This window comes from Anas platyrhynchos, chromosome 16 (genome assembly GCF_047663525.1).
Source record: "Anas platyrhynchos isolate ZD024472 breed Pekin duck chromosome 16, IASCAAS_PekinDuck_T2T, whole genome shotgun sequence".
Classification (NCBI taxonomy): Eukaryota; Metazoa; Chordata; class Aves; order Anseriformes; family Anatidae; genus Anas; species Anas platyrhynchos.
In genome coordinates this window covers 12,218,541-12,233,495 of record NC_092602.1, presented here as the reverse complement: position 1 = coordinate 12,233,495, position 14,955 = coordinate 12,218,541, and the positions used below count along the sequence as shown (strand labels likewise).

Sequence of the window (14,955 nt, the reverse complement as noted above, 5' to 3'; positions counted from 1 at the left end):
AATATTTTGCAATACTAAATGGGATATGGCTCAATACCAGTAAAAGTCCAAATGCAGCATTATCTGGAGATTTACTGGGAGGCAGCAATTGCTGCCGATTACGACCCAATGCTATCTCACTTGAGAAGACAAGAATCTGCCTTGAGGAGTGTTAGAAGTGAGAGAACTAAACAACTCTGTTCATCTATAGCTTTTTATACACATGTACACTGAATCTTTGGTATCTCGGGTTCTCTACCCTTAGAGCACATCTTGTGACTTTGCTTTCTATACTAAAAGCTTAACACTTGCTGGTTAAGAATTATAAAGTATCTTCCCAAGGTGTCTTATGTGAATTACAAGTGTAGTCACCCAAGACTCCCTCAAGGAAAGGGAAGGAGAGTGGCAGGCAGCCCGTATAAGATATGAATTGCCCCTTTCTTTGCCTCTCTCTGTCTACAGGTAGCCTAGGACAGGCGCTTCCCAATTTATGCACCCCTGAGCAATTGTCCAAATTCCAGCTGAACTGGAATATAAAGGTTAAATGAAATCATTGACCCTTAAAAACTCAAGACAGCAGGTGAAAGAGTGAAAGCTTACTCAATGCAACAAAAGAAAGTGGATTTTTTTTTTTTTTTCTCAGCATATAACTCAGAATCAAGTAACCACAGAAGAAACAGCAGCACGTTACAGCTTTGGCATTTTCTAATACCTCAGGCCAGATGCCCTGTGAATCTGGTGTACCAGTTGCAAAGCAGTGCTGTCGGCTGGCCCAAAACACTTCTCTCTCTGCCTGTGCTCTTTGTACCATGGCAGTTTCCACCACGTGAGGGATCACCCAAACTGAAACTGCAGGCAAAGAAGTGTACAATTGGCATTAAATCCCTTTCACATGCTCTGCTTCTTAAAATGGAAATGAAATCATATGCCCACACTTGACTGGGGCAAGTTGATCCAACAGGGCACAGATCTGATATTAATGGCTGTGGAACCACATTTGCAGTGTAAAGGAAACCTGAGAACTAAGGTACAGGTTTAGCAGTCACAGATGTGGTCCTTCTCCTTCAAGACACCTACTAAAAATCAACAGGGAGATTTAACATCTCTGGTGGATTCCCGTTGTTTCACAGCATTCCTCAAAAGGCATAAAACTGGCATAAAAAGGAGGCCGTAAGGAGTCATTTGAAATGTTCGGTTTATGATCCATTTCACTGCAGAGATTTAAGAGTAGATACAGACACAGCAAACGATACCCGACGTGGCGTTATTCCCCAGAAGCCTTTTGAAGATGTCAGAGATCCATTGGCTTGTAATGGCAAGGCATGTAATTGTTTCCACTCCATCCTGAAAAGCTGTATTACCCGGACACATCGCCTATTACTTTCTTGTTAACACCTCCATTTAAGTTCTTAATTGGGCAGAATCGTTTCATTCGAGCGTGGAAAAGAAAATCCACACACGTTATTTTTTTAATCAATAATTAAAAGGCATGGCAAGCAATCCTTCGGCATGAGCTCGATACAGAAAATACTAAAGCATGCCTTGAAATCTACCCAACGGGTCGAACGGCCAGAGGAGGTGTGAGCTGCTCTTGTGTCAGGAGCCAGCACACACGTGTGAGGGGGTAGGGGAAGGGAAGAGGAAGGGGAGGCGCCGCAAAGCCACGCTGGTGAGGTGGGGGTGAGGAATAATGAACGTGACCTTGTCAAAGGCCATCATTATTGGTAATAACAAAGTTCAACAGCATTATTACGGAATTTCACAACTGTTAACCTTTATTGCTGGAGGGCTAATTGTGACCTTCCTCGTGTCTCCTTCACACCTAATTAGGTTTCTGTTGTAAAGAGATAAAAGACTGTTTGTATCAGTGGGGCATCTTTTTCTGCAGCTGAATGAATTCATGAAAGAGGGAGATTGTTAGGAGAGAGACAGAGGAAAAAAATACAGAAAAAGGCAGGAGTCATTAATAGACTTTAGAATAAAATCCTGACAGATTTAAATTGATTCTGCTGCCTGAGAAAATTGAGTGCAGAGGGAATTAGATTTATGCACTGTTAAATGTAACTGCCTGGCAGTATCCATACAGAAAGCTGTTAAAATGGTAATCTTTAGAGATGTATGAAAATTGTGTGTGAATAGACCAATGAACCATCACTCGGAGCATGCCTCTTCTAGCCAAATAATACAAGACAGTATTATTATTATTAATAATGTATTACAAACACTATGCATTATGTATGTAATTTAATCATAGTATCTAAATGTATAAACAACAGCACAGGCACCCGGTAACTTTTTCTGTGCTTGTGTTTATAGGATCACTTTTTCTCTTTAGGGCTCTCTAAGGACAGGGCAAGCACTGCTGGCAGCCCTGCTAGGCTTGGGAGCAGCTGGGGATGGAGTGGGGTCCCCTGCACCCCGCGTGGGGGAGCCCTTCAGTGGGCAGATAGCCAGACATATATATATCTATTTTGTTGTTTGTTGGCTTTTGTTTTAACCTCTTCAGTTAAAAATACCTGTGTGGTAACCTTAAAAAGACTAATTTATGGCAAGAAGCACGGAAAACACACACAGACAATGGGAGTTTTGAATTACTATCACAGAAGCTAGGAACACATTTCTAATAAACATATCCTATAGCTCAGGTTGAGAAGCAAAATCAAGCCAGAAATACCTTCTTGATTCCCCATTTGAATTCAGATCTGTGTTCTGATGTCAGACTTACTCTGGCATCAAAGCAGCTCAGAGTGAGATGAAGTTACTACTGATGATAGGGACAATCACTGATTGATCTTTTAAGATCTGATTTAGATTAGAGACTGTCATATCTCTTTTTCTAACTCTAACGGTTGTGACTTGCTCGGTCCACATTTGGCAGTGCACTCACTGCAGTAATTGTGCTACTTCAGAAGAGAACAAGTTGCTCTTTAGTTCTTGCTTCATCCCATCAGGTACAGGGGGCTGTGAAAAGTTGTAAATCCAGAAATACTTCCAGGTGAGCCAGACTGTTACTTCATTTGGACCTTTCTGGTGCCAAACTGGAGCTCATCACATACTTTTTCCATTGAGAAAATGCCATTTCTACACAGAAAAAATAATCCACTAGCGCTTTGCAAAGAAGCACAGCCATTTCCCAGGTCCAACACAGCAAGCCAGCAGCTAGTACCCAGGGCAAGGATCTCAACAAAGCCTCTCACATTCCCAGCCAAGTCTCTTGTTTGCCAGCTGCGTGGTTATCTTGAAAGGCGCACTTCATGTTATTTCATTAACATGGCTCATTCTTCCAGTTTTGCTTCAGTGCAGATACCAGCAGAGTTAGTCACGTGGAGCTCCTGTTTTTCAGCCACCCTGATGATGGCACTGATGCACCAGGCAAGAAGTAAGGCAGCGTTCAACGTCCCAGCTTGAATGCCACATCCCCAGCCCTGCAGTGCATGTAGCTGCATGCTGCAATTAACATTCACAAGGATTTATATTGCCAATTGCAGTTGGATTAGATGATATGCAGTTGGACTAAATGATCTTTGAAAGTCCCTTCCAACTGAACTGTTCTATTCTATTCCAAATGGCTTCTCCTGAGTGACCTGGCTGGAATCAGCAGGAAAGCCCCTGACACATATCTATGGCTCACACCACATCCAAGCTGTGGTGTAAGCAAGGTCCACCTCCATCCCAACACCATGCACGGGTACCAGGTACAGCGTAAACACACAAAACAGAGCATTTAATAAAACACCAGCAGCTAAGGGCGGCTGCTTGCCATGCGTTCCCAGCTACGCACCACCAAATGCAGAGGGAAGGCACGCACACGTACCTGCTGCTGGAGCACAGCAACGTGGGCAAAGTTTCAGCCAACGTGACATCGTATTCCCTTCCCTTCTGATTTCATTTTCTATAGTTCTTATCTTTGTTCTTTATGAGGCAGCACGGAAAATAACTTGCTTGACTTGTAACTGAGTCACCCAGCGCAGTTTTCTCCTCTGCCTTTGAAAAATAGGTGTAGCCCTGCACATTCAGCTGGCAACATAATTCATGGATATTTCTCCAGCTGAGCTAAAATGTGATTAATCTGGGTTGAGTTCACACAAACTAGTAGACAATTTAATCTCCAGCAGGCGGGTGTTTCATTCTACTGTGTTTTAGTAAAGGACAACCCTCTCTGGTTGCAGAGTAGTCACAATATTGTGAAATTATTTTATGGGGGTTTTAGAAGCTCCGAATGTAAAAATATCATAAAAATCCCACATTGGCTGGATATAAACTGAGACATATTCATTTCAAAATGAGGTTCCTTACTTTAAACAAGTTAAAGAGCTGGAACTAGTTAAAGCACTCACAGATGATCAAGGAAATCAAAGCACCAACACTATGCAACAATCTCATAGATTAGCCCAGCTCCTCATAGAGGAGTTTAAAATGTAAGAAGAGCTCTTGATCCTCCCGTATTTGAATCCCATACATAACACAGGGCTTCAAGAAAATCTGGTCACACAGGTGCATGCACTTCTGCTTTGGAATTCCCCGAACATAGGCATAAATCCCTGGAAAGCCAGAGGGATTGTTAGGTACAATCAATGTCAGCAAGTTCAGATCTAGTCTTAGGCACACGAGGAGCCAAAAGGATAGCAATTGTCAGAGGTAACAGTGCAAAGTTAACACTGCAATTGCGTCAATTTGTGTCTCATCTCTGAAAAACCTGGGCATAAGGAACTGAGCAGACAAGTGACAAAATCTCTGAAACAGGCAACTTGCAGCAAAAAACATTGCTGCCCAGCACCCACCCCAGCCAGGGGCTGCAGCAGGCCCTGCAGTAAGGTTGTTTATGTCCTCCTTCGGGAGATAAGATGTTATCTGCTGCAGCTGGTTCCATTCCCGTAACTCCAGAGTCAACACACGCCATCAGGCTTCCTGAAGCTGGTAAGCAACAGAAACAGGAGTAGACTATCCCCACCTTGTCAGATAAGGAAAGAGCTTAACAAGCAAATAGAGAAGGAATTTGGTCTTCAAACATCTTGGAGAGAGCTACTAAATATTATAAAAATAGAAAAATATCAACATTTCTTTTTAGTTTCTTGCTTCAAAAGTATCCAAAATGCTTTCCTGGTATAAAAAGCTGTACAAGCTGATAAAAGGCTGTCTTTTATGGGCTACAGACTTCGCTAAAGATAGATTTTTCAAGCATATTTGTGTAAAAAATGACAGAAGCGTACAGAGAGTTAGGGTCACAAGTACTCACAGTTACAGGGATTTTCTTCATAGAGACTTTTTTACACTTGCTATAGAAAGCTATGAGGTGTTCCCCACAACTGCCCTAGGTTACATCTTGCAAAGTGTTAACCAGGCGGTGCAGTATATGTCTGATGCTGGGCACAGATATGCATGATTATTGTCACTTCATTTGTAAATAAAAAAGAGAAAGTCCCCAAACTAATTGCACTAGCAGAGAGAAATGCTGATGCCAGCTTTTCAAACAATCCACAGCAGCAACATTTTTAAGGTATTTAGGTATTATTATATTTAAGTATTTTTATTACATTATTATTAAGATATTTAAGGTATGATCAGCTGGCAGAGGTGCTGCCTTCAGCCACTCCACCCAGGCTAGCAGAGAGGCAGAATTTTAAGGCCAAACAGGCAGTTTGGAGGCACAGCAAATAACGATCCAGGCCGCACAGTAGGATTCAGTCTTGAACCCTAAATGTTCACAGCCAAAACCAAACCCAAACAAAATAAAAACAAACACAACCAGAGCAGACAATGGGAGAAGAAACTCCAATAATCAAATGTGAACTGGAAGTGGAGCCCAGAACAGAGATTAAAAGCACTGCATCAACTGAAAGGCAAAGTACCTCTGCCAGGTGGGGAAGGAGCCAGCAGGCGATGGAGGGAGGGCTTACTCAGGGGCCAGCTGCACTCTCAGGTGAAGGTGCTGCTTTTCAGAATGACCTAGGAACAGAAAGAATGAAATTCAAGGTTGAAATACACACCTAGAAAGTCACTGTGCACCGAGGTCGCTTTCAGCTCGGGATATGCTATGGAAAAATACTGCAGGGAGCAGGGCAGGACAGCAAAGTGCAGCTTTTTGGCATCTGCCCCATGTCGGTGTGGGGCAGGGGGCAGCTGCTCCTGACCTCCTGAAGGCAGGCACAGCACGGCCGGGTAGAAACAAGCCACAGAGGTGGGTTTTTGGTTCAGTGTTTCATTTCTGTTGAGCAGATGCTTTCTGGGCACCGTGGATTCCTGCTTTAATTTGCATTGTTAATAACATGGAGAACAGAAAACCCTGATTAACAAAATAATCAAAATAATTAGCAAGTATTTTAAGTCTTTTTTTTTTTTGGATCATATGCCATTGTAGCAGATACCAAAAGAAGAGGGGTATGACTGGGGCATGGTTGAAGCGATAGCATCTCTTGCTCAGCAAAGCCAGTGAAGGGCAGAAGAAACTTCTGCCTTTGAAGAGACTCCAAGTCATACTTCACCCTTAAACTGATATTTTCCCTCCCAAATTTTCTCTCCTTTCCCCCTCCTCAGTCCATTCTATGGGACCCATGTTTCTAACACCAGTTCTGCATGGCCCACACATCCAAAAGGAACCCCGAGGCCGTGCTCTGGCCCCATCTGGCCCTTCATCCAGCTGCTCTCCTGCAGAGCTCACCTAGCAGGGCTGTTGGCAGTGCTGCCCTCCTCCATCATCGCCTTGTACACGCTGTGGGAGCTGTCTGACTGCTTGGTCCTCATGCAGTATCCAGAGGAGTACCTGGGGGACAAGGCTGGAGCTGCAAGCTCAAAGGCATGAGACCCCAAGTAGCCTAAGAATAAACCTCTCTGCTCCTCTGTTTCCCTTCTGGACATGTTGTCAGGATTCAGCTAGTGCTCTCTGTCCACTTCACTTCTGTGATTCCCACCTCAAAAAACAGGACAAGCAAGTACTGTAGGATGCGTTCAAACTGGATTACTGCTTAAATAGGCATGTGCAATAATGTGGTGACAAAAATGTATGGGAAAAATATTCTTCAGAATATTGCTCTGTGGAGGTAAGAATGCTAGCAAAAGCAAGCATATGTTTTATTTACCAGTTCAGCTTGTTTTCAGAGTAGCTTTCTATAACAAAAGAGTTTAATAATATTTTTGAAAGCAAGAAAGATACCTATAAGTAGAATTAAGACCTGTCCATGAAACTTGTACATGAAACTTTAATGGCAAGAGGAATAGCCTTAATGCACTGCACTTGACAAATACTTTATTGCATTTCTACCTACACATGGTATCAAAGGCAGAATGAAGAACCAGCATTGCTCACCAGCAGTCCCCGTCCTCATCTAAACACCTTCACCTTCCCCTAGATCTGGAATAGCTAGACCATTCAGCCAAGAAAGGGGCTTGAATATTTTCTTCAAAGCAAAAAAAATACAAGCTTTCCATAGAAACATTCTCTCACACCACAGGGTCCCACGGTGGGGCTCCCCAAAGGTCTGCCCGTGGCTCTGGGGGACCTTTGGGACATCTCCACGTCGCACAGCCTGAGAGGCCAATACTGGGTGTCCGTCCTTTCCCACACTGTGCTCTGCTTTTCTTAACTTTCAGCGTGCTTTTATTTACTGCACTTCTCAACCAAAATGAGCCCTGGATGAGGTTCCCAGCATACGGCCTTAAGAAGGACCCAGCTGCCCTACACCAGTATAGAAGTCTCAAGCCAGAGCCATCCACTACTCATATTTAGTCAAACCTTGGCCACACACAGGGGCTCTTGAAATGAATGACCCATTCATTTCCCCTCATCTGTACAGGTGGCCTTTGCTGTATCTAATAACTACTGAATCTCCAGTCTATCGAAAAGGCAATCTATCTTCTGAGACTTTAAAGATTTTATCCACATGCCGTCTACACACACAGTGCTACATGAAAATGAAAGGGATTTACTGTGTAACGTGCAGTCTGTTAGGAAATTCATATCTAAAAATATTATTTAATAAGAAATGGGAATTCATACTATTCATTTTTATTGTAATAGTTTTATCTATGTATATTGTATATCAATTTCTGAATATTTATAACAAGTATCATTGTTTTAATTACTTATAACTAATAATTACTTTAAGTGGGATACTGTAGATTGCAAAGCCCTTTGTCTCTCCTTTTCAATCCCTCCCTCTTTAAATCTTTTCAGTGCATGTAATAAAACAGCATGCCCAGTCTGAGCCTGCTCAGCGATTCTAGAACAGCATTTCTATTACTGGCCGCTGTGCGTGTTTATATGAATGCCTGAGAAAGATCATAAATATCTCTACCTTCTAGTCATTTGGCTTCCTAGAACTATACATGAACATTTCTGGTTGGTGCCACCGCTCATCTGTCAAGCACCCAGGTGTCTTTATGGTGCACGTCTGTGGTCCCACAGCTCTTGTCTACCCGGAGGTTTTATTTTCCTTTTGACTCTCCTCTAGAGAAGTCAATGCAAAATGTCACATTTCCCAGATTACTTTTACTACTCCTCAGTCCTGTAAAAGACTCGAATTTTCAAAGGAAGCCTAAGGGAATTTGGTATCCACATTTCAAATTAGTTAGGGACGCCAGGGTTCTCAGCCTAAAGGAACAGTGCTCCCTCACTGAGTTGCCAAATATTTCAGAGCAGAACCAGTATTATTGTGCCAAGTAACAACCAGCACGGGGAAGGGCAGGGCGAAGCCCTTTGATAACAGCTGGAAATTAAAACATGCAGAAAGGTTTGCAGAGGAACTGGGAGGGCTGATCAGGTACAAGCAGCAAGGGGTGTTACAGGACCAGGGACTTGCATACGAATCGGGAAAAGGCCAAGGAAGGAGAGTAAACCCACCCGGACCTGCAGAGAAGAGACTTAAGACGGCTAATGTAAATCTTGACAATGACAGCTTAGACGAGTTTCTCTTACCTCTCCCTCATTCACGATCTGATTTCACGATCAGAATTATAGACTGTCACTACGCCCACAGTGTTTAAAAACCAGCTCATGTTCCAAGGAAAATCACTTCTACAGCAAGTACACAAACAGATGCTTCGGATCTCCTGCAGCCTGAGAAGAGGCAGCCGATGCTGATGGCTTTCTTGCTTTGAGAGGTGTTTGAATCTTGTGGCCAGAGAGACAAACCCCTCAGGTGCCTCTGCAGCATCTTCCCTACAGTTTTTCCTCCAAAAGATGACTTTGTTGTACAAGTGCAAAATCACCTGGTAGCTTTGTGCCATGTTTAGCTGTCCTCAGCGTCTGAGGGAGGTGCCCAAGTCACAAAGACCTGCTTCTTTCTACAAGAAAAAAAAAAAAAAAGCCAGTGCCCTCTCCCTGCTTAGCAAAACGGCTGCTGCTGATGCCCGTCCAGCTTTGCTTCCCTGCTCAGTTAGAGCAGAGACCTCATCTGCAGCCCTGCTGCTCCTGCCCTCCATCACATCCCCAACTTCCAGCTCCAGCACTCCTCGCTGTCACAGTGGACAGGCATCTCCTAAACACGGGCTCGTAGCTGTGAGAGTCTCCTCAGACCCCGGAGCACCTGCAGCCAGCACGGGCAGTGCCGCGGCTGCCCGGCTGCTGCCCTGACACCTCCTGCTCCCGGCTTGACAGAAAGGTCCGGCTGGAAACCATCAGCCACCGCTACACACCAGGGCCAGGCAGTGTTTACCTAATCTGCAGACCAGGCACATCCACTCAGGGAGAAAAAAAGAAAATCACAGGCAATTTGTCAGAGCATTAGCTGATAATTCAGACAGAAATGTTAGATCTCAAGGCACAGCTTGGGGCTGCAGGGGAAATGTTATTGACTCTGACAGATCCCTGATGACACATCCACTCCCTCCACGGGGGCAAGGCTACATTTAGATACACTTAAATTTTCATTCAAATTCAAGATTAACACAGCAAGTGGACAGCAGAGGAAGAAGGCGAGAGAAGGTTAACGGAGGAAGAGGGAGCTTGCTTTGCTGGGTTTTGGCTTTTCTTCCCCCCCTATGTAATTGTGGCCTAATTATTTCCTTTAAAACTCATTGAGTTCACCATGGTAATTATTACCCAAGCTTAGAAATAAATATTCCTTCTGCTCAGAGACAGGCATTCCTGCCTACTTAATGCTGCTTATTTGCTGTAATAGCTCCGAGTCCAGATTCAGACAACACCGAATTCTTTTGAGACCTGATCAAATGTGTTTCCCAGCTATCTTCCCAGCACCTCTCGCTTCCCAGCCAGTTGCATTTATTCATCGTCTCTCAAGCAGAGATTCTAAGCACCTTCAGGATATTTTTTTTTCTTGTTTTGTGTACTCATGGCATCCAGCACAAAGCTGTCCTGAGCCTTCAATGACAGCTGTTAAGTAGTAAATAATAGTAACAATTGGAGCATATCTAATTAGGCTGCAGTTTTCAAACTTGGGTGCCTAATTTCGTTCAGCATGACTCTGTTCTCCACTCACTAGAGTTCCCTTGAAAACTCCACGCTTCCAGTCATATTTAAGCACCTAGGGAAACGCTGAATATTTATTTTAGTAGAACTTGGGTCTGACACCTCTGAGCATCAGGGCTTCTACCCATTTTTAAATGTATATCCTCGGCTACTTGGACATCTGCACACAAAAATATCAACTCTTTTTATCTGGAAACAATGTTCGTCTCTTTCATTTTCCTTTCTGTTTCACCATTCAAACTAAACCTCAGTTCTGTGAGCACATTTAGTACTTGTCAGCTTTTGCTTAATGACTTACTTCAGCCAACACTTCAGCTGTGAGTGGTAATGTGGGATCCAAGATTTGGCTGCTTGTGCATCCAGAAATGCTCCTCTGCTGGGCAAGCAAATCGCAGCCTGTTTGGGAATGGCATTCCCAGGTGCAGCTGGTGACCCATTTGCTGACCGCTGGCAGCAGAAGTGATGCCCCAGAGGGCTGAGTTCAACAGCACATGCCTCCAGGGAAGGCTGGTTTCCCTTGGGATGCAGAGGTGACTGTGTCATCTCTGAAAGCCTTCGCAGCTCTTCCAGACTGCACCCAGACTGATAGCTATTGGGTCGTGATGAACCAGTCCCCATAGTGTCTTCTGCGTGGCTTCTTCCTCAAAAATCCTTTCTGGATTTTTAGTGGGTTTGCGGGTTTGCAAAAGAAAAAAAAAAAAAAATATATATATATATATATATATATATATGTATGTATATATATATATATGTATATATCTTAGTGGGAGAAAAAGCATGTTTCACTTCATTTTTCATCAGAATCCAGTAAATCTGTGCATATGATTTGCTTTTTACAAACAAGGTTTGCCCCTCAGTTTGTCAAAACTAAGCCTGGTTGACAACAAAACTCTGCGAACTTGAGCACAACCTTAACTAGGTCTGCTGCCTGTTGGTTCTGGTATCACTGAAAACACCTTGCCCCACCCAACATTTCCCCCATCCAGACTACAGGGCCATCCAGGCTGTGCATTCCTTTCACTCCTGCCCAGGTATTTCCATTGACTTTGGGAATGCCGTGGATGGATTCAGCTTTGAGTTGCTTGACTTCTGGCAGGGGACTAGACCCAGCTGCTGCAGTGGCTATTAGTGTGTTTAAAATGGCATAAAGACTTTGCTGAAGCAAGCACAAGCGCTTCCAAAGCATCACATACCCAATGAATCAGGGCCACGACAAGCAAGAGGGAAACGGGATCCCATTTAATCCTGGACATGTGCAATAACTTAAAGAAGACCCTCTCACATTCGCGCTAGCATGCAGGATGCAGCTGTTAACTTTCACCACACTGCAGGCCAAAGACAATGAAAGATCCAGACGCTGCGGAGGTTAAATCAGTGCATCATTTGACAGGGAACTGTGAGCCATTAACCTTTCCACTGGCACTCAGAGCAAAGAGCTGGAAGATAAACACGTTGGGTAGGAAACAAATTGGTTCATTCGAATGCTATTAATGTGTGTGCCCTTGGAGGCCACATTTATGCTTTTGGAAAATTACATATTCGAGCATAATGAAGTGAGATATAGCTCACCGATTACCAACAGGGTGCAGAGCCCACGATAAGGATTTATAGCAGGTGCCTAATTCTCTAAACATTTGCAAATTAAGTATTTACAAGCGTAATGCTGGCTATTTTATTGCCAGTTTAAGTTACCATCATTTGGGCTTTTTATTTTGCACTGAAACCGAGCTGAGCATTTAATATCCATGATGTGTAATTTATTGAAGTATAATTTGGTGATGCTATAGTGGGAATTAGGGCGGTACCCAGAGACCCTAATTACGACAGAGCTATATATATGCATAGGAAGAAAACCTGTATCCTAAAAAACTTGTTCTCAACTGATAAAACTAGCTAAAGATCGAAATGCACATTGCAGGGGGAGGAAATGCAGTAAAGAAAATTGAATGCCAAGGCCACATGAAATGTTTGTCATGGTAAAAAAGATATCCAGGCCTCCTACTCCCCACACCTGCCCTTTTAGGGCATAAAAGCAGATTCTTTTACCTGCTCATGGAGGGTGAGCAAATCATAGAGTCATTTAGGTTGGAAAAGACCTCTAAGCTCATCTGGTCCAAATCTCCCAGACTGAAGAGCCAGGGCCTCGGCACCACTGGATACACGCACAAAGTACACCCCAACAACTGAAATAACGTGTTTGCTCGGGAAGCTGCCACAGCCTCAAGGGAGCAAATGGGTTTAAAAGAATACTGAATAGAGAGAGCATGCATAAGAGGTGGAAGTATGGCTAAAAGAGGGTACGATGATTAAATATCCGCATTGTAGCCATTTCCCCATGAACATTGAATGAAAATATGGTGATTTGCTTTGGGGTGAGTTCATAAGAAAAATAAGAGTGAGACCATGCACAGCAGAAAGGGAACAGTTTTCCTGACACAAGAAATCCTTTTTAGGCTAATGTTGCTGTGGAAATACATTTAACAGCCTGTATAAATGACCATAACCATTTCTGCAAGTTACATGAGCAATTTGCACAACTTTTTTTCCACAGAAAGACACTTTTTCTAACCACACCACTTCACTAAGCTAATTCAATGAGGTCAAGCTCCTGTGACTCCTGCCTGAAGACCACCTCTAGGTTCCTGGAGAAGGAGCAGCTCCAGCAGGGTGGAACCAGGAAACAATCAGGAGCAGCCCAAAGCCAGGGAGCTGTTGTGGCCACCCAGGGGACCAGTTCTTCATGACAGATGGGGATATTTGTACCCGGTACACTCATTCATTCCCCAATAGACTGTGTGGTTCATTTTGTTTAACCATTTCCTGCACACCACACCACGTGCAGGTCAATAAGCACACCCAAAAGAGCAGCAGCTCATCCCCAAAAAGGAGCTGTCAGCTCACAACCAAATCCCAGCTCAACATCTTTAATATTCCCCCTCTCCCGCCCCCAGCCGCAGGTGCTGCAGCCTGTCGGGATGATGGGCACGGGCTGCTTGCTTTGGAAGGCCCCCAATTCCCTCCACAGCCCCGTCTGTGGCCAAAGGAGAACGTGGACAAATGGTTGAGTTTGAGCCATGGAATGGCTTTAAAACTCGACAGAAATGACTCCCCGGAGGAGAAACGGATGAAATGATTTACACTGGTACTCTCCTCACAGGTGGAGAGAGCACGTCTGTTTTTCTCCAGGGGAAGGAGCGCGATCTCTCTCCCTGCCCGAGTGGCCAGCCACTGACATGTTCAGCCTGTCAGCCTCCTCCTCTGGATCTGCTGGTCAGCCAGCAGAGCAGGCTGGAAGGTAAATAATTTCCCTTCCTCTTCCCTTCGTGTTTTGAGGAGCTAGCAGTTTAGACAGAGAACAAGAGAAAAAAATTACTCATTCATTAAAAATGTGGCTTTGAACCAGGCCTAAAGCATTATTCCAGGACTTTGGTAATGAAACACGCAAAGGCCACTGTTTCTGCGCTCTGCTGAGCAGCCCTCGCATCAGGGAGCTATCGCTCTTCGGGAGATGTCTGAGTGTGACAGACCCCGCTGCGTGCCCAGAGAAATGTTCTCCCTGCAGCTAACTCAGCCCCGCTGCGTGCAGGTCTCAGCAGGAACCACGCACCATTAGGTATGTGGAGAACGATATTGCAGTGGATTTCTTGGATGCAGGTCAAATTGTGGAGCATGAACTGTGTTGTACCACTTCCCTCTGCTTTCTGCAGCTGGAATCTCCCACCAGTTTCCCTTCACTAATACAGCAAAAAAATATTTTCCTCCTAAAGCTTCTATAAGTATCAGGCATGGACAGCGAAAGCAGCAAGCTCTTGAAGCCAGCAAGTGTAATTCACCCATGTAATAAGCAAATTAACTTAAGGGTTATGACTTAAAGAAGCAGATCTTGAGATATGAAGTCTCTCTTGGCTTAGTCGCCTCTTAGACCAAACCAAAATAGTAACTGCCTTCTGGCGTTGCCCTGACCCATGTGGAAGGAGCAGGCTAGTCTCCGGTGCACATAAATGCAGCACCCATGAATCAAAGATCCAACACCTCACTTACCGTAGTGTTTTTTTAAGATGCAGATCCAGATGAATTAATGCCATAAACCGGGAGCCACTAAACCTAGTAAGTATTTCTGGCCTGCTGGAGAGTGGATAAAATGATATCATTATGGGAAAACTGTTAATGCACAGTGGTTGAAGAAGGAGGAGAGGAGGGAAGGAAACCAGATAGGACTGGAACAACAACCAAGTACTTAAGCTGTTTTCCAGCCAACACTTACTGAGAATATATTTTCAAGGGTAGCAAGAGATGCTGTTAATAATCGGTGAGTTAGCTCTGATGCTAAGTAGTGTGTATAAGCTTAGAACAATTGACATTTGTAAAGGTTAAAATGGAGATTCTTCATCCATAAGAAGCTACTTCAGTTTCTTCTGGAGAAGCTGAATCAAACGCAAATAGTTACAATGACAGATTTAGAAGAGCTGTTAACACTAGAGCAACATTGAAAGCATCTGTTTTCCTGCAGAAAGCTAAGTGGGGAGAGACACATAGGTCTCTAATTGTTTTCC

The 14,955-nt window shown here is 44.0% G+C and overlaps 1 protein-coding gene across 2 annotated transcripts in view; it reads right to left on the bottom strand.

Moving 5' to 3' along the window:
- Positions 1–14,955, bottom strand: part of GALNT9 (polypeptide N-acetylgalactosaminyltransferase 9) — a 429,083-nt gene that overhangs the window by 298,604 nt on the left and 115,524 nt on the right. For both annotated transcript variants that reach the window (XM_072024316.1, XM_038187419.2), the window contains exon 2: positions 5,829–5,925. The gene's annotated coding sequence lies outside the window, so the exon portion shown is untranslated. The remainder of the gene's footprint in view (positions 1–5,828; positions 5,926–14,955) is intronic.